Source organism: Protopterus annectens, chromosome 1.part2 (assembly GCF_019279795.1).
Source record: "Protopterus annectens isolate FY-2018-M chromosome 1.part2, PAN1.0, whole genome shotgun sequence".
In the NCBI taxonomy this organism is placed as follows: Eukaryota; Metazoa; Chordata; order Ceratodontiformes; family Protopteridae; genus Protopterus; species Protopterus annectens.
Genome location: NC_056727.1, coordinates 1109526938 through 1109549603, shown reverse-complemented (window position 1 = coordinate 1109549603; position 22666 = coordinate 1109526938). Strand labels below are relative to the sequence as shown.

The window sequence follows — 22666 nt, the reverse complement described above, 5'->3', positions numbered from 1 at the left end:
GTAACCATGCTTATTTTTTCTTAAAAATAATACTTGTTCTTCAGATATGTAAAAAGTCTCTTTCTGACTTCCTTAGAACTGTATAGAAAGCCTGTTCCTCATGTTTAAGTAATAGCTTTTTAACTTGATACCGACCAGCTGTTTAGTAAGAGCTCCCTCCTTTCTGACTGTGACTAGAAAGGTACATCAAGCTGTGGTGATGTGAAGTATTGACAGCTATGCCAAGAGAAGTTGGGGAGTGGATGTGTAACATATGCCAGCACAGCTAGCTGGATTGTTGTAAAGAATTGTATGTCATTTGTATATCAATCTGATTTGTATAAATGCTTGTGTTGAAAAATGTATTTGTAAAGCTGCTTAAGTTAAAAATGAATCAACAGTGTTCCCTGCTAGACAGAAAGAAATGTACATGTATTATTGTAACTGTTTAAATGTATGTATTTTAACAAAGAATACTAGAAGAGAAGAGGTTAATCTCAACCCACTTAACTTTGAAAATAGTTTGAAATTAAATTACCCAGCTTGGACCATAAAGATTGTATGTTACAGTACTCAGTGCAGCCAGAGACAAAAAGTGTGTACTAGGAAGCTTTCTGCATTGTGTTTGGGGTGAGCTAATTGCTACTCTGGAAGGTTGGAGGATTGAAGTTGTTTTGACTTCCAGAAGCTACAACAGATCTGAGCAAAACTTTTTGTGTGTATTATTGACACATGTACTAAACCTTGGCAGTTTCTAGCAATGGGGGGTAGCATGGGAGCCAAAAGTCATATGACTGATGTATGTGATGTCATTCTGTAATCTCAGAAAAAAATGTTTAATACTAGATGAGTTTAAAGTCTCGTTGCAGTCTGTTTTTGAAACCTGACAGAGAAGGATCCCTCACCTACTTCATATTGCCTTCACTCTAATAAGTGAACCAGAGAATAGTAATTCTTTAGATCAGTCAGGAAAATATAGTGAGATTAGTTAAGTACTGTTTTTCTGTACCTGTATGAATCTATACGTCTGTGTTTTAATATTTCCTGTGATTGAAACTCTGGTGTTTTCCTGAAAATAGATATTTAGTAGCTTCATGTTCTTAAATATTAAATGTATTTAAACGTTTCATTGTGGCTGGTCTTTTAGAAAATATTTTAATCTCTTGGTGTAGTTATATATATTTGGTGACTGCTCTGGCTGCTCTTGAAAGCCTTGCAGTTGGACAAACTACCATTTGTATTAATATTAATTTTACTCAGTATAATTGGGTGCCCTTGCAAGAGCCTTAGTAGCTGGCTTTGGAGTGTCTGGTGGCAGTATAACTACCTTATAGTCTGGACTGAAGGGAGCATAGCTAGTATATCTGTTCCAGCCTTTCCCAGGTGTGTCAGTTGTTTGGTGTAGGGACATGAAACACTGGTTTCACAGAGAAGATGCTGTAGAACTTGGCTTGGATAGTTGGCTGAGGTCTCAACTTTGTAGCTTTGTCAGTGGGGAGTCTTATTGGAGGCCTGGAAGGAGACAGAGAAATCCAGGTCCAGGAATGAGTGTGCTCCCTGTGTGCTCTTAAGAGAAATTATGCTTGATGCAGAGAGCTGCATCTGGAAACACTGGGTGTATCCATTTTTGTTCCAAGTGAATGTTCCTCTCCAGTGCCAGTAGTGAGGATTCGGGCTGCTTGATTACTGGCCCAGAGTAGGGACGCCAAACAAGCATACAAGCTTGTCTGTTTTCTTTAGGCCCAGTAAACCATTTCATTGTTTGAAGTATGCAGACCACCTGTCTGTATAACAGGTAAACTCTGGGAGGCTTCAGTTTAAACTGCTTTGATGTTGTTTTAAAGGCATCCTTTCACCAAGCAACTGTGTTCAGTATTTCAGACAGAACTGCAGTTAACCACAGTTAAGCCTACTTACTAATGCCGTGCCTTCCCTTCCTTTGCCCTTGCCTTTGCTTTGTCTTCAATTTGAGCAGCCCTGTTGAGGTCCGCTTCCTTACCCCAGTACAGCACTCCAAGCTATTCTAATACCCACCTGTCATTAGTGCAAATTGCTTTGAACCAAGGGAAGGAGTTTGTAGTGCTCTCTGCTGTGGGTCATTGATTACTCCAAAAGTGCTTTCCTATGGAAATCCTACTGACTTCAGGCCTTACAGTGTACTGAGTAGTTTTTCTTAATTGAACAGCTGATGCCCATCCCTCCCCTGTCTGAATGAAGGATCAGTTTATTTTATTTTTAATCTTTTTTCCTCTTTATCTGCTGACTTTTAAGCCTCCTCCTACTGGATACTCATTCGTTCATCACTGGTGGGAAGTTTGCAGATCCATTGGGGTAAACTATCATGCAAGCAGGCATTGGGGTGCTTGTGTCATCACTGGCATCCCATCTCTAGGAATATTTTCATTTTTTATTGCAGACTATCAAATCCCCTACCATGGTGGTGACGTGAGCACTTGCATCACTGCAAGGACCACCTGTGCTTCTTATTTTGTCCATACACGCATGCTCCTCCATGTTCACTGGGAAGGGCTGCCATCACATTCACTGGCTTTCTGCATCCTGACACTCTTCCCTCCCTTCAGTAGTGTCTCCCTGTGCTGTCAGGTTCCCAAGCTACCAATTGAACTTAGTGTGTTGGGATGTAGTTAGGACGTTATCACTCTTTTCCACTAACACAGGCCATTTTTTCACTCAGGATATCCTAGATAACATTTTAGATATTTTTAAAGTGCTGTAAGCTTGCACAGTGTAAAGAATTTGAAGATCAATGAAAATTTTGGATGGATGATGCTCTTTTTAAGGAAGGTTAACAGAAAGCTGACCCATCCTTTTAAGTAATCTTCATCAGAAATTTCTCCACCATTCAAGTCAGCAGTACCCAGCATACAGACACTTTCTAATTTCAAAGATTGTGGTATTTCTCTTTTAAAGACAGAATTCAGTACAAAATCTCTGGTGTTCTGTGCCTGAGAGGTGTAGTGCTTTTTAGCTTGATTCCAACATTCTGAGGCGCATAGTCCAACAGATGCACCATTTTCTAACTTTCTACCATATGTATGTGTGGCCTTGTAACTTCTTTATCCATCTTAGAAATGACTATAGTTGTGAATCTGGAGAAGTAACACGTATAAATATGCTGAGATAGTGGCAATCCCTTGTGAACATCTGGTAATATCATAACCCTACATTTGATTTTTTTTCTTTTGTGTTTCCCTCAGGACCTTGTCATATAGCCACACTACTTTCACCCAGTTGGCCCATTTGAGCCAGGCATTCCTGGGATAGGCGAGAAACCTATAAGCAATTTATTCCTGCCTGGCACCCCTGTTAGTCCTCCATTCCACGAGATTTGGGGTAGGGGCAGTGGTGTAACTTGCTGGTCTTGGGGGTGCCTAACCTCTTCCCCCTAGGACTCTCTTCCAGGCGTACAGTTACTACCTGTAGAGGGGAAGCATGCTTTCACATGCTCCTTTGCTACTTATTGCAAATACAGTAGGATAGCACAAGCTCCTTCAGCTCAGAACTGTCCTGGGTGAACACTTAGTGCACCCAGTAGATGTCATCTTTGTGGAAATCCAGAGCTGCCTACCCCACCCAGAATGGGCATGCTCCCATTTTCCCTGGCCAGCTATTAGAGGCACCTGAGCAGCTAGTCAAACTTGTATTCCCTCTGGTATAGTCGAGAATTCATCCCTCTGTTACAGAGCTGGCTCCAATCTTGCAGCTGAGTTATAGGCACCCTTGTATGTCCTCAGGTTTTCCAAAGTCGCCATTTAAAGGGAAATCCCTCCTTAATTCAGTCTGGGAGTGATATGCACTTTTTTTGCAGTTTGAACTGGACTGAATTTAACTGTGCTTTTAATTACAACATATCTCCATTCTGTTTTGGCCCAGATTAATTCCACCCTATGGGCAGCCACTTTTCAGCAATATGACTCCTCCATTAACCTGCCATCCTTACATGAGACAGAGGCCATTTTAAAGTACCATGTTTGCCATTTTTTTATTCTTTATCTGTTAAGTGTATTTCTTATGGACACATAAGAAGCAAGACAAAACTTTTTGTTTTAACATGAGAAATCCCTGCTGCCTTCATAGGTCTTATTTACTCATTAACATACCAGAAAACATTTGTACTGCTAGTAATGTAAAGCACTTTAAGAAAAAGTCTCGCAATTCTTTGCTTCTCTTTAGCTCTCCCTCTTTCACTAGTTCCTCCAACCCCCTTACCCCCCAGCTTTTGTTTGTCCTCCATGGATCTCATCAGGGGTAACTCACCAGACATAGACTAAACCAAATGGCCAAAACAAACTTCTAATTTTTGTCCCCACTCCTAACCCCCTCCCCAAAAAAACAACAATATGAAAGCAAACTACAAAACATTAAAAAAAACTGTCTAACACTACAACAGTTTATTGTATTTTATACATTATTGACTGGGTTAGTCCCACTAGGCTAGTAGCCTCTTTTCAGGGGAGACCCAATGGGGTATTTATACTGCTAATGAAGTTTCTCTAGTTTTCCACTTGACATCTCACCCAGATTTCTGTCCCAGACTCCCCTTTCTGTGGAATAGATTCCCTCTCCACATCAAGCAGAGTACCTCATTTACCCTTTTTAAGCGCAGCCTAAATACCCGGATGTGGGGAATAGAAATTATATCCCTGGGATTCTACCTGTCCTTACTGGACAGGGGCATGGGGTGCTGACTTGTCGGAACATGGGCTAAATTCTTGGCTAGGCTTGTAAGGGCCTCAGGGCCAGTAGCCTAGTAACTTCTTATGATGCTGTGAGGATACAGTGTGCCTATAATTAGAAGTTTTGCGCTGACGCATGAGTAATGCATACAATGAAGCATCTTCTGGAAAAAGTGCCCAATTTCTATCTTGTTACACCGAGAGAGCACTCTCCCTCCCAGGATAATAGAAACCAGTGTAAACAAAACCAAAATGTGGACAACAGCTAACACAGAACATGCCTGAGAGGAAAAAAAAAGCAAACATTTTTTCAGTTGCACAACTTCCACTTTCTTGCATATTGAAGAAAAGCTAAACTCGGCAATATGCAAGCACCCCAACCTGAACTTGCAGCACATTGTTATAATCTAAGTTGAAAACTTCTCATTCTTAAAACATGAACAGTATGCAAGTATCAAAACCCCTGCACAGTTTAAACAGTTTTAAGTAATCACAACCATAGCAAACTTCATTTAAATGAGATCTTCAAAAGATTGGTTCTCTTAAACTGTGTTTATTTAAATGTCACTCAGTTGAACTTCGCTAGCATAAGTTATATGCAAGTGTTTATAATTTGTTTGTACTTCCTAGATGTTCATCGTGTTTCACTGCTGCAGTCATTACACTTGGGTTATCCTGCTGTCAGGTGACCCGCAGTCGGCCCGAGTTCCAAAGTCTTGGTCCGGCGTCAGTTGCTGTCACCTCCTCCCTGACGTCAGTGTGCCAGGGGTATAAAAGATGCAGCTGACGCCATTTTCTTCAATCTTTCTTGCCGCATGATGCCCAAAGCAGAAGCAGTTCGCAAGTGCCGGTTGGCCGACTCCTGAGATTTTCGAAATAGAGTTTCAGAACCGAAGTTTTCAATAAAGCTAAGTACCCCGTTGGGGAAACTTCTTCTTGCTCCAGACCGATGTCAGTAAAAGTTAACAATTGTATTTCTTGTGGGAAGCAAACGCCTCATAAGGACTTCCACTCTTACTGTATTCCTTGCCAAGGCTCTGACCACGACGTTACCAGTTGTCGGTTTTGTGCTAGATTCAACAAGCGCACTATTAAACATCAGTTTGATTTTGCATTTCATTACTTTGGCCGAAGGTTTAACTATATAATGCCGTTGGAACAACTGACGACCAGAATTCATAAAAAAACACAAAGACAAGGAAAAGGACATGAATCCGAGTTCCAAAACCGATGACGAAGCCTCTTCTAGGACAGTCGCCGGTTCGCCAGTTCTCAGTGAGGTGCTTTCGCAGTCCCTGACACCCGCTACCTCAGAGCCACAGGCAATTTCCGACTCCCACGTGGAGACAACTAGGCCTCCGGATACTCAAGGTATTGGGCCTACGGAAAATATTCCCTCAGATGGGTCCAGAGCCACTGAGCAGGCATCGGCTTCTAAGGGTGTTTTCAGGCCTTCACAGCTTACTATTAAATCCTCTGCAGCAGCCAAAGTACAGCCAAAGACACCATTAAAGACAAAGAAACAAGTAAAGCATTCTCCTGGACAGTCAACCATGCCAAAGAAACAGATGCTTAAAATGGCCGAAGACTTGATTACTTTGATCAGGGATTCCCATCCCCCTCCTGATAAAAGGCCTAGGCAAGACACTGACTATGATTCCTCTGACCAGGTTTCTATTTCCTCTGATTCCTCTTCAGATCAGGGCTGTTCTCTTCCTCCCTATGAGGACTCTGATGCTGAGGAATCTATACCTTCAGCCTCTCCACCTGAGGATTACTCTTTTGGGGAAACTCTGCACACCATGAGGGGACATTTCCACTGGGAGAGCCAGGATTATTCATAATCCAAGAAAAGGCTGAGATTTTCTTTTTCTGCCTCAGCACAGGCCCCTGGCTATCCCCCCTGTGCTTGATGTAGTTGATGATGTTTTCTCTGAATCCAGTCTGCCTCCTGATTCTTTACCCCCTGCACCAGTCAAGCCAGACCGGTATTACAGGGTCCCCTGACTCTCATAAATTTCTTTATAAAAATCCTGCTGCTGACCCTGAAACAATTTCTCAGGGTCCCAAAAGGGTTAAGGCTTCCACTGCTAAAAACCCTGTTCCCTCTGATAGGGATTCTAGAGCTCTGGATAGATGGGGGAAAAAAGTTTACACTTCTGCTACTTCAGCTGTAAGGGCTTTAAACTGCCAGTTTCACATGCTTAAGTATCAACAGTACCTCATGTCTTTGTTAAAACAGAAAATGCTTACAAATTCAGAGAATCCTGACAATAAGGAAATGCAGGAATTATTGCATGCAGCTAAACAAGTGGGAAAGCATACTCTGCAATGTGGTTTTGATTCATTAGAGGCTTCTTGCAGAGCCGCAGTAGCAGGCTCTGTCATTCAAAGGCATGCTTGGTTGAAAGAACAAAGTTTACCTGAACATGTTAAAGTAAAATTATTGGATGCTCCATTACAGCATGATATTTTGTTTGGTGTTAAGGCAGAAGAGGTGTTAAAGAAAATGGAGGACAAAGCAAAATCTATGCAGACAGTAAAGGATTTCTTACAGGTTCAACCACCTAGGTTTAGTAGAAACTGGCCTTCAAAAAATTGGTCCTTTCAGGTGTCAGACCGGCCACAAAGAGACAGATACAGATGCCCAAGAGGCAGATTTCAGCCACAAGGCTCCTACAGACCTAAACAATGGGGTGCTTCTGCCCCCAAAGGAGGAGAAGACAAATCACAACCTTATAGGAAACAGTCCCAATGACTTTCCTCTACAAAAGCCAAGCACTTACCTTTTGGCAGCACCCCTAGGGGGAAAGCTAGCACTTTTCTCACAAAATTAGCACATAATCACCCAGGACAAATGGGTACTGAATATAGTTTCTCAGGGTTACAGGTTCCACTTTCACACTCTTCCAATATCAAAAGGTATGCCGGACCTGCCACAAAATCAATGGGCCGAGGCACAACAGGAAATTGCTGCTCTCATGGACATGGGAGCTATTCAAAGAGTACCACAGCAAGAACAGGGACAAGGATTTTACTCAAGACTCTTCCTGGTTCCCAGAAAGGACAAAGCCAATACTGGACTTGTCAACCCTAAATACTTTCTTGGATGTTCCAAAATTCAAAATGTTAACACTGCAGCAACTTCTACCCATGCTGGGCAAGAAGGCTTGGCTAGTTACTTTAGACCTCAAAGTGGCATACCTGCATGTCCCAATCAGACAATCTTGCAGAAGATACCTCAGATTCATAGCTGGCTCAGTGCATTACCAATTCTCTGCACTGCCGTTTGGCTTATCTACTGCGCCTAGGGTCTTTCTTCACAAAACGCCTGGCACCAGTAATTGCATTTTGCAGACAAAGAGGAATTCAGATATACCCCTATTTGGACGACTGCCTTATTCAAGCAGAGAGCAAGGATATTCTATTAAAGCATCTGGCGTTTGTAAAAAGATTACTAATTTGCCTAGGGTACACAGTAAACGAAAAGAAATCAAAACTATTGCCCCCTCAAGAGATAATATTCCTGGGTGCAAGCTTAAATACAGCTGTCCAGATGGCTTATCTCATGCCAGACAAACAAAAGCAATTGACTCATTGCTTTCAAATGATGGCAACAAAGACCCAGTTCCCTGCAAGAAAAATTCTGCAGGCCCTGGGCTTCATGGCTTCCTGCATTCTTCTCATTCCATATGCAAGACTGCATATGAGGAACTACAATGGTATCTAAAAAGTGTTTGGACTTGGCATTACAACAGCCTGGAAACAATAGTGACTATAATTCCCTGTCTACAACAGGAGTTTCGATGGTGGTCCAGGGCCTATCACCACAACAAGGGACAGCCCTTCACCTTACCCACTGCCAGGCAGACAATAACAACGGATGCATCGATTATGCCTGGGAGGCACATATGGCAGGGAAATGTATTCAGGGCACGTGGACCAAGGGACAAATGCATCTTCACATCAATCAAAAAGAGATGCTAGCTGTACAGAATGCCCTGACAGCCTTCAAGGATCTACTACGTCCAGGACAACTATTACTAAAGACGGACAACACCACAATTATGTGGTACATAAACAAGCAAGGGGGCACACATTCTTACCCCCTCTGCAGGCAAGCCATGACTCTGTGGGGCACAGCACTGACCTATCAAGTACATCTGCAAGCACAATTCCTGCCAGGAAAGAAAAAAGCACTGGCAGACTAACTAAGCAGAAATCTCATGGATCCGCACAAATGGAAACTAAGTCCACAAATCTTCAGCATAATAACAAGAAAATGGGGACGCCCGGGCATAGATCTTTTTGCCTCCCTTCACAACTGCCAACTACAGAAATTCTGCACAAGAACTTATCACTCACAAGCATGGAAAGTGGATGCTCTTTCATTCAGCTGGAAAACCCTAACAGTTTATGCCTTCCCTCCACTGCCTCTTCCTCCCAAGGTACTCCTAAAAGTCAAACAAGAGAAGCCAAAAATGATCCTGATTGCCCCAGACTGGAAACGCCAGCACTGGTACCCAATCCTAAAGAGCTTATCTCGAGGCCCAGCTTGGCCCTTACCTCAAATTCCTCATCTTCTGACTCAACAAAACAATCCGATTCTACATGGTCAACTCAGAACCTTAAATCTGGCTGCATGGCATATAATTTAGCCACTTAGACCACTCCTCTCTCTAAAGCTGTTATGGATGTCATTTTAGAAGCCAGGAGGCCCAGCACTAGGAAATCTTATGCAGAAAAATGGAAGAGATTCTGTGCTTGGAACCAGGCACAAGGACTCGAACCGCTTGTTCCAAATATACCTCAGATTTTACAATACCTAACTGAGATGCTGGACAAAGGCTTATCCTTTTCATCTATTAAAATCCATGCCTCTGCCATTTCAGCTCATTACAATACGGAACCTCCTATTTTTTCACATCCACTGCTAAGGCAGTACCTCAGAGGGGCAAGAAACATAAGACCCCCAAGGAGAGCACTAATACCTATGTGGGACCTCAATTTTGTATTAGAAAAGCTCACACTGCCTCCATTTGAGCCAGCCAACACAGCTGATATAAAATTCTTATCATGGAAAACCGCTCTGCTCCTAGCAATAACTTCAGCAAGAAGAGTCTCAGAGTTACAGGCATTAATGGCAGTGGAACCTTTCATCATTTTTCATCAGGACAGGGTCTCTCTAAGGACGAACCCAATGTTTATGCCAAAGGTGGTTTCTAGTGTGGCTCTTAACCAAACCATTCATTTGCCAACTTTCTATCCAAATCCCCAGAATAAAGGGGAGAGACTTCTTCACACTTTGGATATACACAAACAACTACGATTCTACTTGGACAAAACAAAAGCTTTCAGAAAAACTGAGCAACTGTTTGCAGCTTATGCTGCAGGATCACAAGGAAAGCCTATCTCAAAGCAGACAATTTCAAAATGGATAGGACACTGCATTCGCTTCTACTATGCACAACATGGCAAATCAGTGCCCAAGGGCATAAGGCCACATTCTACCAGAGCAGCTGCCACTTCAGCAGCCTTTCTCAGAGGAGTACCAACCAAAGACATTTTAGAAGCTGCAACCTTGAGTTCAGTGCACACTTTCACTAAGCACTACCACTTACCTCTCTTCTCTAAATCCAGAGCAGGCTTTGCCACTGCAGTTCTGCAAGGCCTGGTAGCCTCTTCTAATCCCATTTAGACCCAGCCACCCAACCTCAGCTTTGAGATTCAACCCAAGTGTAATGACTGCAACAGTGAAACACGATGAACATGGTACAGTTGTGTACCTACCATAAATGTAGATGTTAGAGTGTATTCACTGTTGCAGTCCAGGTTACCCACCCACCACCCCCCTTTCTCTTTGCTGGTTCCTTTTTGTACTTCTCAACTCTCTACAACCTGTGTGATGTATTTGCTTGTAGATGAAGGAAATTTTACTTTGGTACATGAATGTTTTTTGACATAATTTTTTTCCAGCCTTTCCTTTTTAGGGGCACCTAACATCTGGGGCAAGAAAAACTGAAGAAAATGGCGTCGGTTGCATATTTTATACCCCTGGCACACTGATGTCAGGGAGGAGGCGACAGCAACCAACGCCGGACCAAGACTTTGGAACTCGGGCCGACTGCGGGTCGCCTGCCAGCAGGATAACCCAAGTGTAATGACTGCAACAGTGAATACACTCGACATCTACATTTATGGTAGGTACACAACTGTACTTTACTCTTTGTACTTTTCATTGCTACTGTATTTAAATTGCTAAAGTTTTTCACCTGGGTTGTGCCTGCAATTTTTTATCGGTACACTGCCCGAGTAAATAATAAATAAAACACTGAAAAGTATGACAATGCTTTCAACAAGTGTGTCTGTGTGTCTGTGTGTCTGTGTGTCTGTGTGTCTGTGTGTCTGTGTGTCTGTGTGTCTGTGTGTCTGTGTGTCTGCTAGCACGAGTGTATACCACAAAAGTCTTTCTAGCCAGAGGGTGGAGGCCTCCCTCTCAACTTATTTGTATCCATTTTAATCTCCACCGGATCACCACATTGCTGCCTGATAACACCCAGTTATTACTTTTAGGCATGCTTGTTGTGACATGAGGTATATCTGCTCGAAAAGCTCTCAACAGTAGCAACCCTATGAACCATACCAAGCAGAGTGGAGTAACTCTTAAGTCCATTCAGCAGAGAAATTATGCCAGCTTTCACCCCAGAACCAGTCTGCCATTAAAAGAAAGTCCGTTTCCTGCTTAATATATTACCACCTTTTAAAAGAAGGACATTCCAGTTTGAGTGCTCAGGGCTGCACAGTATTAAAATGGTGAGATGTCCCATCGGGATAGCTACAAAGAAAACAACTAATACCTGAAGCAGTAGTTATGCAAACACAGGGTTAGCTATGAGTCTCTGTCTTATAAAGTCTCCGACCTTTTACCAACCAAAGCATATGGATCCATTGCCAGAATTGGGCTTATTTCAAAACGGGAATGCTCATTGCCACTGATCAGTTAAAATTCCCCACAAAATTTCACTTCTGCCGAAATAGCTGAGAGCAGGATGCTAAGATTCATCCATTTATCACACTGAAGGGAGCTTCATGGTAAACCCACTTAAGAAACTAAATGGTTTCCATTGGAAGCTTTGGCACTTTCTCCTAGATGCATTCACTTGCAGACTGTTGAATGAAATCTAATCCTAGTCACTAACCCCACATTAGAATCAAATCTTGTAACTTGTGCTGATAAAGTGAAGACCTTAATTATGCCAACCTCCCCCAAGGTGGGAATCAAACTCTCTAACCCTGTGTTTGTGAGGCAAATACTTTAACCATTATGCCAACCCCCTTTCCTGTTCCTTTTAAAATGTATTACTAATCAGAAGCACCCATTATAACGTAAAAAAACAGACTGGCATGCAACTTTAGAAAGATGCATCATAGATGCAGCTGAAAAGGCCTTCTGTAAAATAGCTTCAACCTCATGAAATACACTGTCCAAAACGTAAGAAGGCTAATGAAATAAAATTATTTCATCAGTTGCTAAAAGTTCACCTCAGTGATATTTTGTAAATGCTAATAAAATGACCCAGTGTGCTATAATTTTAACATTGCCTGTACTATCCAAATTCGGTAAAGCATTGGTTAGTGGAATGATAGTCCATCTAAATGTGTATATATAGATGCGCACCATAAGTAATGTACAAAAGTTATGTAGCTTATACAATAACCTTTCAGTATGTTTCTTTACCAGACTACAGTGAGTCCACCGTTTCCAGATCTCATCACTCACTTTGTCCTGATTACTTCTGTTTTCCATTTACCTTGCTCATTTGATGTAATACAAGTTACACTTTTCTATGTGTATATGGCATGTATAATAACCATATCTTGTATGTATTGTGCCTGCATAGTTTGTCTGTAAATATTGTAGTATCATTAACTTATAGTGTTAAGGCTATGATCTGCTAACAGGTTGCTTCCTGTTGCCCAGAATTTGAGTCCCTCTGCCTTAATTTGCCTAATACGTGATAATGAACAAGATAGTTAACCAAACAGTGCTTTGAAGCGAGTGGAAAATTAGGCTAAGCTCCTCAGTTATCTTCAGGAAAGCATGCCTTGTAGCACTCTGAATATATCGTATGCCAATACTAATTTTATTTGCTTAAGAACCTCAATGTAAACCATGTTTGTTTTTGCCTTTTTGGCTCAGTTTGTAGCTGAAAATGGCTTGTGGACCAGCACACACACACACGCGCACACACACACACACACACACACACACACACATACATACATACATACATACATATATGTACATGTGTATGTATACGTATATATAGGCACACAGTGGATATAAAAAAAGTGTATACACCCCCTGTTAAAATGCCAGGTTTTTGTGATATAAAAAATGAGACCACAGTAAATCATTTCAAAACATTTCCCACCTTTAATGTGACCTATAACCTGTACAATTCAGTTGAAAAACAAATCTGTTAGGGGAAAAAATATAAAAAATAAAAAATGCACAGTAAGCTGGTTGCATAAGTGTGCACACCCTTAAACTAATCATTTGTTGAAGCAACTTTTGATTTAATTACATCATTCAGTCTTTTGGGTAGGAGTCTGTCAGCATGGCACATCTTCAGTTGGCAATATTTGCCTACTCTTCCTTGAAAAAGTGCTCCAAATCTGTCAGATTGCGAGGGCATCTCTTCTGCACAGCCCTCTTCAGGTGACCCCACAGATTTTCTATTGGATTTAAGTGTGGGCTCTGGCTGGGCCATTCCAAAACTTACTTTCTTCTGTTGAAGTCATTCTTTTGTTGATTTGGATGTATGCTTGGAGTCATTGTCATGTTGAGAGGTGAACTTCCTCTTCATCTTCAGCTTTTTAGCAGACGCCTGAAGGTTTTGGGCCAAAAGTGACTGGTATTTAGAACTGTTCATAATTTACTCCACCTTGACTAAAGCCCCAGTTCCAGCTGAAGAAAAGCAACCCCAGAGCATGATACTTGCCACTACCATGCTGTACCGTGGGGATGGTGTTTTTGGTGATGCAAAGTGTTGTTTTTGCACCAAACGTACCTTTTGGAATTGTGGCCAAAAAGTTCAACCTTAGTCTTATCAGACAAGAACACATTTCCCACATGCTTTTGTGAGACTTGATGTATTGTTTTTCCGATTTTAGCCAGGCCTGGATGTCTTTCTATGCAAGAAAAGGCTTCTGTCTTGCAACCCTACCCCATAGTCCAGACATGTGGAGAATACAGGAGATTGTTGTCACATGTAGTGCGCAACCAGTACTTGCCAAAAATTCCTACAGCTCCTTCAGTGTTGCTATAGGTCTCTTGGTAGTCTGCCTGAGCAGTTTTCTTCTTTTCCTCAATTTTGGAGGGATGTCCAGTTCTTTGCAACGTTACTGTTCCATATTTTCTCTACTTTTTGATGACTGTCTTCACTGTGTTCCATGGTATATCCAACGCTGTGCAATTTTTTTTTTTTTGTACCCTTCTCCTGATACCTTTCAACAAAGAGATCCCTTTGATGTTTTGTGAGCTCTCTGCGAACCATGGCTTTTGCTGTAGCAGGCAGCTGAGTACATGTCAGGAAAATCCTACTAGGACAGCTGAACTTTATTTGGGGTTAATCAGAGTCTCATTAATTGATGGCAGGTGTGTACAGTACCCAAGAAGACTGAATGTTGTAATTAAATCAAAAGGTGCTTCAAGAAAGTATTAGTTTAAGGGTGTGCACACTTGTGCAACCAGCTTTTCGTATTTTTTTTATTTTTTATATTTTTCCCCTAACAGATTTGTTTGTTTTGTAATTGAATTGTACAAGTGATAGGTTGCATTAAAGGTGGGAAAAGTTTTGAAATGATTTGTTGTGGTCTCATTTTTTTTATATATCACAGAAACCTGTCATTTTAACAGGGGTGTGTACAGTTTTTATATCCGCTGTACGTTTCATTGTCTGGATTTTGCTCTTTTTCTAAAATCTCCATGTCTCTTTCAAGTGAGAATTTTTAAGGCTAAGTTTTGGACACTTTTGTGACCTAACATTTGGCCTCCCCACAGATTTCAATGTAGATGGAGCTTCCTTTTTTAACCCATCTCTCATCACCTTTTCAAGTCTCTTGAGTACCCGTTAGTAACTTACTGCTCATGCATATCTCTAGGTATATGAGGATGCTTGTACAGTGCATCTGTTTCTAATCTGATTATCATATTGCTGGTGTCCTCTGCTGGCTCTATCCTAACAGTTATAGGCAGACGCATTGCAACACTGATAGCTGTAATCAAGTAATATTTACCAAAAGTGTCATGGGTGAACTAAGTGCGTAGTAGTATATATACTTTATCTTGGTATATGTTCAGTTTCTCTGCATGTATTTGTTTCCTTTAAAGTTAGAAACTGTTAAAAACCTGTGTAAATACTTGGGGTAATGTCACAGGTTTGTTTAGAAATGAGAAATGATCTTCGCCTTTTAAATTGTAGATGGGTGTTTATCTTTTTGTAGTTGAAACTTGATTTTGTTTTGCTGGTTAATAGTAGGGAGAAAATGATGGCCCCAATTTTTCCTGTTTTAGTAGCCACCCAAAGATGTGTTTCAGTGATGTTACTTGGCTCCTTTATGTCGCTGATGGGCTTAGCCACGATAATTCAAATATTGTGTCTAATTGGTAGTTGTATTTTTAATGTAGACTGCCTACCGTTATGTAATAGAAACTTAATTTTACCTATATCTTTGACTGCAGTGCTTAAGTTTACATTTGACAAGCCTTTCTCAATGTAGAAAGTCCCTGAATCCTATTAAAAACTTCTGTAATTTAAAACTTGTTACTTAAGAGATGGAGGAGAAAACCGGTCTGTATTACATGAATGAACGATCAAAATGTCGAGTACACATTTCAGAACTCCAAATTTTGACATTTGAAGTCTCCGATTGCATGAATGATCGATCAAGTATGTCGACTATGTTGTACTCGACATTATGATCGTTCGTTCATGTAATATAGACCCGGAGGAAACTGCTCCATCTTATGTAAAATATCATATGTACTTGAAGAGTTCTCAGACATTTTTTTTTTTTTTTTTTTAGCATTTGGATCACCATATACAAGAAATGTCTGCCAGCTTGTGGTCTGGTCACACAACTGATGACTGTAAAATGTTTGTAAAATCAAATTATGCCCAAGTTCTGTTTTGAATAAATTCATTTCAAAGAATATATTTCTAGGAAAATAAAAGCACATCTTCTCACTACTGGCCCAACAGAATTAATTTCTTGCCATCACTGTCGGTTTCCTTTACCTCCAGCTTATGTGTTTGGCATTTGAATGTAGTCTGCTGTTCTCTGTTCCTGCCTCTCTTTTCCTTATCCCTTCTTCGCACTTCTCTGTTCCCATTGCTTTCTTTCCTTTCCATGCATCGATCCACAACCCCTTTTTCCCATTTTTGCACATGGGGTTAGGGTATCACTTCAACAGTGGTAATCATATAGAGCCAAGATTTACACCACCGGGTGGCTAGCCCTGCCACAGTAGTTCTTCCGCATCACACACTCATGTGCACTCACACCTATGGGCAATTTAGAGTGTCCAGTCCACTTACTCCATGTCTTTGGGTGCAATGGTTTCCTCCCATATCCCAGAGGAAACCCACATGAACACAGGGAGGACATCCAGACTCCGCATGGAAGGCACCCCAATCGAGAATCGAACTGTGGAATCTCTTGCTATGAGGCAACAATGCTGTCTGCTGAGCCACTATGCCCCCCATCAAGTTGTAGTATACATTTCCTTTCTGCCCATTTCAGTTCTCCTTGTGGTTTATCATTCACTCCCCTATTATCCTCTTTCATCTTGCACCTTCCTTCATACCATTTTCAACTCTTCTCTTTTCTGTCCCTTACCTGTGGTCATAATTGGTGGAGCATATTTTGGTGTTTCCTATTTGTACCTCTCTTATTCATTTCTGCATTTCCTTCCGTAGAAGCAGTCAGTCCAACTTGCTTGCCTGATTCCCCTTCCTGTTAAATGTTTACTACCTTTAACCCTTCAAACTTTTCATCCATATTTATTTTCTTTTGCCCATATCTCTGACCCTCCTGATATCCCTCTGGCACCATGTTTTGCTTTGTCCCTAAATTTCTTATTTCTTCTTGTGTACCATAATTTTGAAATACCCACTGTCAAGATGATTTGCACCATTGTTCTTCCATACTATTCAGTTCTTTAAAGAACTTTCCAAGTAAACCTTTCCCATATTGATGGGGAGAAAATTTACACATCAGTATCCAGGGCTGTTGCTACTGGATTGGTGACTGAGATGTGCCATCTTAAGGATGCATCCATGCCAGAGGATGGCAAGACATGCTCCTGCATTTCAAATCAATTTCTCTGTACAGGTTTAAGAAACTGGAAGAGGATAACTATCTACCCATATCCAAACATGCTATGCTGCATTCAGACTAAAGAGAAAGAGGCACAAGGGAAGAAGGTCTTTCAGTACAATGTGGAAATGAAACGAGAAGGGGAAGCTTGGGGCCACCATTACCAAAGCAGAGCATAGCAGCAGTTTTGGTTATGTTCTTCTCTCCCTGCACTTCCCTCGTTAACCTGAAGCCCCTACCCAGCACTTAACCCCCCACTGCGATTGGGGGTGGGGTCACATTTGCAGAATTTGGAAAAAGGTGAGAAAAGGCAAATAGGTACTGCACTCTTTACCCCAAGGATACAGGCTTTAGTTCCTCTGTGTTCTAAAATTTCACGGCATACCCTAGTGCTCAAAGACCAAATGTATCTACTGCAGCCCCAACTGGATGTGTTTCTTCAAAAACCTGCAGTACAGAAAGTTTCAGAGGAAGGAGACCACTGGCTTCTGTTCCATACTTTTTTTTTTTAGTTCCAAGAAAGGTTGGTCCCTGAAATAATTTTCTTTACCCATTCTACTGGAACAGATTCTTAAAGGTTCCCAAAGATTAGAAGTCTGACTTTGCAGGGTGTCCTGCCTCTCCTGTTCCACAGGCCCTGATGTTAACCCTAGACCTACAGGATGTCTACATAAATATCCCAACACAGGGACTACAGGCAGTTTCTCAGATTCAAAGCAGGGAAATCCCTTGTTAGTTTGCTTAGTTGCCCTTTGAATTAGCTGCTGTGCATAGGGATTCACAAAATACCCGATTCCAGTCATAGCATGTTCCAGCATGGAAGAAATGCACATTCATATCTACCCAAATTAATGCCTCATTCAGGCCTAGTTTCAGGAGAAATAGAAAGGGCAGTAGCTTGCACCTAGACTTGTTTCAGAACATGAGCCTCTCTATCTCAACTTCCCAAAATCCAGTTTGTTCCTACATGGGCACTGATTTTCCTGAGAGCAGTGTTGGACAAACGGGGAATTTCTCTTACAGGACAAGGTAGAGTTCCTGACTCAGTTCTTTAAAGACATGTTCAAAAGCTGCATTTCATTAAAGGAATTCTTAAGGTACATAGTGTTTCTGTTCATTTTCCGAGGTAGAACACTGATCTATGTGGACCTTTTTCAGACTTGGCCCAGGAGCATTGTGTGATTATGTGACTTGTTCAGAGTCACGCAGTTAGGCAATGGAGGCTGAGGGTATTGAACCTTGCACCACTGGATGACAGGAAATAGTTTATTAACCACTCCTCACTCCTCTAAGCCAACTGCCAGACATACTTGCCAGATGTACAGCAGTGCTAATACTTCCTTAAGTAAAATAACTGATTTGTGGCAAACTTTAGCAAGATTCCTGATGGCGTTTTTTCCCCCTTTTTCCATAATTTACTAGTGTCTTTAGTTAGATATATGGGGAAAAGTTATTGGGTAGTAGTTGGTACGTTATTAAGTAGTAGTTGAAGTCCTCCAGGATTCATCCACTGCACCTTTGCTTTTTCTTTTCAGATCCCTGTGGTCAGAGCTTAGAGCTGGATTGAACCATCCCTTTACTGCTACTTAAGATCATAGGAAGTTACTAGACTGTTGGCCCTGAGGCCCTTATAACCCTGGCCAAGAGTTTAGTCCATGTATAGACAGATCAGCACATGATGCCCCTGTCCAGCAGGGACATGGGTGGAATTCCAGGGATGTATTTTCCATTTCCCATCCAGTTATCCAGGTTGCCCTTAGAAAAGGGTAAAGATATACTCTGCTTGACTTGGAGAGGGAGTCTATTCCACAGATTGGTGAGTCTCTGGGACACAAGTCTGTCCCACCAACGTGTCCTATTGATGTCACAGACCTGCTTGAGGCCTTGTGTGTGGATGTGAATGGAGCCTGACTTGCAATATGCAGCAGTCCCATCAAGGTGGGGTGTGAAGGCTGCCAGCCTAGCCAGATAGAATTTTATAGATCATTTTATCATTTTAAATCTTAATGTAAGGCACAGGCCTTAAATGGAAAAAAAAATGCTGACAGAAAGCTGTCCAAGTAAAGCATGTTGTAACCCTGTGATCTAAAGTCTGCTCCAGCCTGGCTAGATGAAGGCATTCTTTCTATTGTTTTAATCAAGAGTTAAATTGCTAGATTTAAACATGCAAATTTATTTTTATTGCTCTGCTGACTGACCAGCTGCAGGATAACACAAGGAGATGTTAAGAATGTAACTGTAGTTTCTGTTAGCCTGGGAACCCAGGGAAGTGTGAAGAATGATGCAATGGGAACCAGGAATGTGATTTTAAAAACAGAGAATCAGAGATTATTAAGCATTTTTGTCTTGACCATCCAACTTGCAGCACTGTCTTGCTCTATATGTAAGTTATCTTAGACTTGTATTTTTTCTTACAAATAGCAGAAACTAGAAAGATTATACTGTGTTTTTCTGTGATGTCAGAACTGTACTACTGAATTATTTTAAGTATTTCTCTGTGATCTCCGAACTCTTGATTAGCACTGTGTAGTAAGAAGTATTGTCTTGTGTTTTTATTATTTATTATTAAATATTTTAAAGCCTTTCAACTGTGGCTGTTTTGTGTAGAGATAATTTAAGCTCTAGAGTACATTGCATATTTATAGTAGTTACTGTACCAAGTCAGTCTAATAAACCTTGACTGTTTAGTTATACTACCAATTGGATGGTAATATTGCACAGTAATAACTGGACACCCTTTTAAGGGCCTTTGAATAGCTGATAAATATTAGCTGGGTGGTGGCAGTGATTTCTACCGTTTAGTCTGGGTAAAAGGGGCACAGCTGGAGAACCTGTGCCAGCCTTCCCCAGAAGTGTCTGTGTGGTTGTATAAACTCGTGTCTCAAATTGTGTGTGTGTCAGTTACTTGAGCAGGGACACAAAGCACTGGTTGGACAGAGAGGGTGCTGGAGATTTTAGCTTGCCCAGCTGACTGAGATCTGGACCCTTAGCTGTGCCAGTGGAGAGTCTTATCGGGGACCTGGAGAGCAAGGGAGTGACCAGCCCCGCACTGACTGTGATCTCTGTGTACTCTTAAGGGAAATTGCACTCTACTGTGTGTATTTGTTATCCTTTCCTCCTATATGAGACATCCCTCACTGGTGTTGGTGATGAGGATTGAGGCTCCTTGATTGTTGGGCCAGGGCATAGGCGTCCCATATTAATTGGTTGGCAGTGGTGGGATACCCACACCACATCTTAATTGGTTGGCAAATACTAATTGGCTTGTAGTGGTGTGGGTAGAGTGAGCTTTGAAGGTGTCTTGTACTCTAAATCAGCCATGCAGTGAATACACAGAGTTCAGATCACAATTGTTTTATTTCTTTTGTTAGCTTAGTCAGGGTGAGCAGGCAGCATGTCAGCAGAGGAGTATGGAAAGCTGACAAGGAGCCATCCGGCTGAGATGTGCCAGGCTAGGGGACTGGTGCATGGAAACCTGACTAAGGCAGACCTGATTGCAGCCTTGGTTACAGCTGTATCAGAAAACAGCAACCAGGAGGACAATCAGACTGGCAGTGGAGATGTAATACCCTTGGAGAATGGACAGCTCAATCTTTCTGCAGAGGACTTAAAATCCGTCTGGAGCTAAGGAGACTTGAGTTGGAGGCCAGGCATGTGGAAATAGAAGCAACTGAGAGACTGAGGTATCTAGAGAGTGAGGACATTGAGAGACTGCGACATTTGCAGGCTGAGGAGAATGAGAAACAGCTACGCCTAGAAGCTGAGGAAAAGGAGAGACAGAGGCAGCATGAGAAGCAGATGCTGACTATTCGCCAGAGTCATGGAGGTAATGGGGAAGGGAGTAACTGGACCCCAGAAGCACAACAGGTCAGTAAATTTCTTCCGCAGTTTAAAGAGGGGGATAATTTTGAGTTTCATTCATATGTTTGAGAGGGTATGCAAGCAGTATAGTGTTGACCAAAGGCTCTGGGTACGGTTCCTAACTCCCTTACTCCATGGTAAAGCTGTAACTGTTTTGTCAAAAATGTCTGACATTGCATGTTTTTATTGTACTGTTTATAAAAAGCATTTGTTAGAATTGTTCAGCTAACACCTGAATCGTATAAGAAAGTTTTGTGAGCATAGACGCAAGGCAGACGAAAGTGTGTGTGAATATGTTGCTGAACTGAGCACTTATTTCCATAAGTGGGTGAGTAAATGTCAGGTCACCACTTTTGAAGGGCTAGCAGACCTTTTGGTGAAGGAAAAAGCCCTTAGCCCTTTGCCTGAGGATATGAGGGTCTGGTTAGCTGGTAGACAATGTGCTACTTCAGATGAGTTGGGGAAGAAGGAAGACCTGCACCTGGCAAGCAGGGCAGCCCTGCACAGGAAAGGGAGCTCCAGTACTGCTCATGGGTCTAAAGGAACCCATGGTGGGCAGCACAGACTGCCCCAACAGAATCTGAAGGATAGCAGGGGAAGCCACTAGTCCAGGTACAAGTCCAGGAGCTAGGGTTAAATGTTTTGAATGCAACCAGTGGGGCCATGTGGCATACAGGTGTCCACAGAGGCAAGGTGGGGAACAAAAGGTGAGGGAGCCAGTAAGTGGGAAAGACAAAATGTCAGTAGTAGGTTGTCTTGAGACAACAGGGGTACTGAACTACCATCCTGCAGATTTCCGGATAGGGAAGGATTTGGATGAGGCAGTACCATGTGCTTATGCAGTTGCACGCAGTGAGGCTAGGAGACAAGCATGTGGGTCTGGTAGCCTGGGGGAGACCCAGACAGACTGTATACTTGCAGCCAGGACTGGTGAGGTGGTTACTTCAGGAAGGGAGCTACTCTGTAGCAGTGAGACTGAAGGTGAGCCACAGCTGCATGTGGGTACTGATGGTCACTTGGACAGAGTGACTGCAAAGGTAGAGGTGAGTAGTAGTACCCAGGCTGACAGTGAGGCACCACTGTCAGAGGAAGCCAGACTTCCTGTGGAAGGGGAGCTAGGAAGGGTTACAAAGAGAGAATTGAGACAGGCTCAGCTCTTAGACTCTACATTGTAAGGCCTGAGGCAGGTAGCTAGGGAGGCACCTGATTCTCAAGGAAATGGGGAATCTGTATATTGGGACAAAGGGTTATTATACAGAGAGTGGATGCCTGAGGGGAGGGCTAGAAGGTGAGAGAGTACAACAGTTGGTAGTGCCTAGAGCCTACCGTCTGGTGCTTCTAACCATAGCCCATGGTATTCCCTTTGCAGGTCATATGGGCATAAAATGTACAAAGAGGCATATTATGCAGAACTTCTATTGGTATAGAATTTCCAGAGATGTAACAGGGTACTGCAGGACCTTTGAACAGTGCCAAAAGGTAGGTAAGGCAGGAGACAAGGTGAGAGCTCCTTTGGTGCCTTTGCCTGTGATTGAGGAGCCATTTCAGAGGGTAGCTATGGATATTGTGGGTCCTCTGAGTACCCCAAGTTCCACAGGGAAAAAATATATCCTAGTGGTAGTGGATTATGCTACACGATACCCTGAGGCAGTGGCTTTGTCCTCCATTGAGGCAGAGAAGGTGGCAAATGCTTTGTTAGAGATTTTCAGCAGGGTAGGTTTCCCAAAAGAAATACTGACTGACAG

The 22666-nt window shown here is 42.1% G+C and overlaps 1 protein-coding gene across 3 annotated transcripts in view; it reads left to right on the top strand.

The window, feature by feature from the left end:
• Window positions 1-22666, top strand: part of LOC122792248 (phosphatase and actin regulator 4-like) — a 2537344-nt gene that overhangs the window by 619459 nt on the left and 1895219 nt on the right. The gene's annotated exons all lie outside the window — the stretch shown is intronic.